Source organism: Poecilia reticulata, linkage group LG8 (genome assembly GCF_000633615.1).
Source record: "Poecilia reticulata strain Guanapo linkage group LG8, Guppy_female_1.0+MT, whole genome shotgun sequence".
NCBI classification, from domain to species: domain Eukaryota; kingdom Metazoa; phylum Chordata; class Actinopteri; order Cyprinodontiformes; family Poeciliidae; genus Poecilia; species Poecilia reticulata.
This window is the reverse complement of record NC_024338.1, coordinates 2421846-2426383: the sequence shown is the minus strand read 5'-3', so window position 1 is coordinate 2426383 and position 4538 is coordinate 2421846. Positions and strand designations below refer to the sequence as shown.

The following is a 4538-nucleotide window of genomic DNA, read 5'->3' as shown; positions in this document are numbered from 1 at the left end:
ATATAATATAATATAATATAATATAATATAATATAATATAATATAATATAATATAATATAATATAATATAATATAATATAATATAATATAATATATATATTTGGTGTAAAGTCAGTTCAAGTACTGAACTGACTTTTTGTCGTACATTGTATTCAGTCATTTGTGCTAAACACTGTAGGGTAACTAGACTGACCACAGTGTTGACCAAGCTGCCAGAACAGAACATAAAATACTAATAAAATGGGGGAAAAGAGAAAAGTGGAAACAAAATTGATTGACTATTTTTAAGAGCATGGAAGTTCTTAGACAGGTTATGAATTATATATATATAAGGGTTTATTAATATGAGGATATTTTGATAACAATGACTGGTGTCTCTTAGACTTTGCTGATGTTCATAGGTGTTTGTGTAAATATCAAACTGAATTAAAGAATCGATGCTGTGTACAGGAAGCAGACGAGTCAACTCCCGAGTAGGCCTTTTCTGTTGTTGTTTCTTTTTTTTACTATTTTTAACCCAATAAATAATTGCTGACCAGCAGAAGTTTCCGCAGAATTGTTCTGACCTCTTCAGGAAGCAATTTGTCATACTTGAAAAAAAGAATCTAGCCTAATGACGTCAGAACCAAAATACATTCAAAGAGAAAGTTTTCAATTAAATATGCAACTAAATTTAATTCCACATGAGATCCCCGCATGTATTGATAGAAAATGACGAACAGACAAATAATGCAAACGCTTAGGAAAACATTATTATTATTATTATTATTATTATTATTATTATTATTATTATTATTATTATTTATTTATTTATTTATTTATTTATTTATTTATTTATTTATTTATTTATTTTTATTATTATTATAAGACTCGTGCGTACGTGTCGTCTCAAATCTTCGAATACTGTTGAAAATACACTTCATGTTGTCTTGTTCGTTCCTTTCCTCGCGCTAAGTGAGAAGAGCTCTGCTCCTTCAATGAACTATGACAGGTTGGCGGCTGTAACGCCTTGTAGGACGTTACTTAGGATCATTCTGGGCTCGGACTGTGGCTGAGGCCCGACCTGCCGAGTCTCTGTAGAGCAATGAATTCTCAGAGACAGGAAAAGAGAAAAGCACACCTCGGAAACGAGGTCTGGACCCAAACTGAGTCCTAAGCTGTCTGTGGTGCTGAACGGACTTTCATCAGAAGCTCGTTCAATTTCAGACGAGCTCTGGGAGGCGAACAGAGGCGTCCAGCTTCATGTCTGCATAGATTCAGCTGGGAAGTTCTGTTGTTTTAAGACTTTAAGGTTTGTATCCTTGTTTTGGAGAAGACTTTACTGGACATGAATAATAATAATAATAATAATAATAATAATAATAATAATAATAATAATAATAATAATAATAATAATAATACAAAAACTTGACAGCAGACGCTCCAAAGTTGCACAGTTAGGCTCTTAACGACATGCTGACGGGTTGAACTGAAGAGAGAAGCTGGAGGTGGATGGAGACTTACTTTCTGAAGTTCCAGGCAGCAGCTGGAGTCACAGGTGGTTTCTGACAGCAGCAGAGGCTCTGAGTTCTGCAGTCCTTCTCTTCCTCTCCTCCTCGGTGAGATCTCACTCTGCAGGTCGACGCACCTTGGTTCCAACCTGCAGCTGAAGTGATTTATATGGTTTTGTGGCAGCAGAGATGGGAGGGGTTACACCAGGAGAGTGACTGCGTCAGATGGTGCTGACGATGGAGACATTACTAATGCCTTAGTTGTGTGTTTCTGATGCAGCCAACAGATGACATTTTGAGCCAAGACATTCAGAAAGTCGTGTTCATTGGAAATTTCATACTTGCGTTGTGTGAATCCAACTTCCAGATGGTCCAAAGTGGGTCATCCAGCCATCACGTAGGTGTTTATGTTTGTGTGAACCAAGATTACAGTTTCCCAACAGCAACTTGACCCACATTTCTACTGTGAAAGCAAATAGAGCAGCCTATATTTTAATATGAACCACAAATGGTTTTGCTCCTCTATGCAGCGTTGGCTCTAAAAAGCTCTTTTTCTTGTGAACAGTGGGTTTTTATGTTTTGCTGCTCACTTTAGTTTGGATTTTGAAGTTTTGTTTTCCATTAAGAATCTTTTCCAGATCCTCGGAGCCACAGTCCAAAAAGCACCACTTCCACAACTTTTAAAACGGGTTTGAGGTTCAGCCAACAGCTCAGGGTCCTAAACAAAGCCTGAGGATCCAAAAGGCCCAGACTGTTTTTTGGAACCTGGCTGTGGATTGGCTAGAAATTTAAAACCAAAATTTAAATGTGAACCATGAAGTGCACAGGAAGTCAGAGCACTAGAGGCATGAACAGCAGAAATGTGTCTCTGCTGTCAGTTTTAATCAGCAGCCTCACTGCAGCGTTCTGTACAGACTGAAGGCGAGCCGGGGAACTTTGATTCAAACAAATAAAAAGACTATTGCAGCAGATCTAGCTCATTCTGTGATAACTCATTCTGTCTCAACTTAGGAATGATCCTTAAATGTTTAAATAGTTATGAATAAATATTTTGCAGTGATTGTCAAAAGATGGGGAAATGTCAAAGACAACACCCAGATTTGTGAGACCAGTTTTCACAGAAGGAGCTGAAGATGTGAGATGCTCCTTGATTAAATGTTTTTATTTGGTGTATATTCAAATATGTTTGAAAAAATATTTTATTTTTATTATTGTTATTGTTATAACAATGTGCAGTTTTGTGACCAAACCAATGTCTTTAGCGGGTTACTTTGATCATATGAGTTTTTAGTTTCCAAGGCTGAAATACAGAACGTGGCAGAGATACAGGTTGTGAATCTGATGTCTAAGCCAGATTAGGATGAGGATAATGATGCTAATGATGGGGCCTGTTAATGGTTACTAGGAGACGAGGTCAAACTTAGGTCACCTTCAGTGGAAACAGCAGCAGCTAGTTTTTTAACAGCTTCACTTCTTCTGTATCAGATTTAGAACAATTCCACTGGGGATTTATTAACAGGTTTGATGACATTAGAGCTACTGCCTCTTGGTTATGAGGTTGCTGTTTACTCTCTAATTTCCTTTTATTGATTGGACAGAAGTTAAAATGTCAGCTTTTTCAAACCCACTCAGGTTCAGTGACAGAAGATTTGTGTTGCAATCAGATCTTCCCTCGAGTCTCTTCTCCATTCTGACATTGACTAATTGATTTTTATTCAAAGATATATAAATAGAATCTGATCAGAAGCATAACCCAAAATGTTGAGGTAAACAGGCTGGAAATAAAACTAATATTTAGAAGTTTAATCAGCTGTAAAAATAACTTTGTCAAATAAATCATTTATTTTCTATTTTGGAATTTTATTTTTTAACTACATGTGTACCTCAGGGTAAGCGATTGCTGTGGTGTTAATCACACCAAAAATCATTTTTATGATGATTCTCTACATATCTAGCACAAAGGATTAATCAGAATCAGCTGCAATCCTCAAGTTGAGCATTTCCTCATCAGATCAATACTTCTGATTGATCTTCCCTTATCGGGCCGTGTCACTAAGATAAAAACTTGATCCCAATCTTAACAGAAACTCAAAGCATACTGTGAGAAAACAATAGAGTCCAGTGTGGTTTAGAGGGAGATGGAGGTAAGCTGTGGGTATTTACTTAGCTCCAAACATTGTGGAGCCAAAAAGCAACAAGAGCTTCCTCAAAAGAACATTTCCAAGCTGTTACCAGAGACTCTTATCAAGACCTGCCTGAGATTTCAGTGTTTCTGATAAGAACACAGCAAAACAGAAGCTAACCAATCGAACCAAACGTTTTCTAGCTTTGGGAAGAAGAAAACTTGTGTGGGTGATGATTTATGCATAATCTAATCATTTTAACCCGTTGAAACATCTCTGTAGCATTCTGACAGTTTAGACCAGAACATGACCTCTGGCAGAAACCATGTGAAACATCTGACTCAACCTACTTCTATTTAGCTTGTTATGAATTTTAAGAAACTATTAATGCTAAATTAATGTTAATAATTTAAAAAAAATTCATAACAAGCTAAATGTCGTTAATAATATAGGTGACGTGTCGACAGCGGTAGCAGAATCTGATACATTCACTTCTACCACCAGCTGATGTTGAGGATCTTGGTGAAACTGGGCTCATGGTGAAACTGGGCTCATGGAAAGCTTGTCAGCCTGAGGAACTTAGAAGTTGGAGATGTTAAGATATACATGAAGGTCAACTATGGCTATGAATACCCTCGTAAACGTTCCGTAAACATTTGCAAAGCCCAAAAATCTTTGAATTTCTTTGAAAGTCTTGGGTGGGGAAATTACACTGTCTTCTATACACACAAAAACCCCTGTGCCTTATCTGCAGGCTCATCTGACAAAAGAAGACCCTTAAAGTGTCTTCTCAGTGACAACCATCCTTCCTGGTTGTACTCAGTTCCTTACACAGAGGAATTTCATTCTAATGAAAATACAGACAAATTATAGTTTTCCACACAGATGAATATACTAAACATATGGATTTACTATCACAGGGGGG

The 4538-nt window shown here is 36.9% G+C and overlaps 1 protein-coding gene across 1 annotated transcript in view; it reads right to left on the bottom strand.

Moving 5' to 3' along the window:
* The window catches only part of pyya (peptide YYa), a 5546-nt gene extending 3902 nt beyond the window's left edge, over positions 1–1644 (bottom strand). The window contains exon 1 of the mRNA XM_008415058.2: positions 1504–1644. The gene's annotated coding sequence lies outside the window, so the exon portion shown is untranslated. The remainder of the gene's footprint in view (positions 1–1503) is intronic.
* Positions 1645–4538: the final 2894 nt, after the last annotated feature.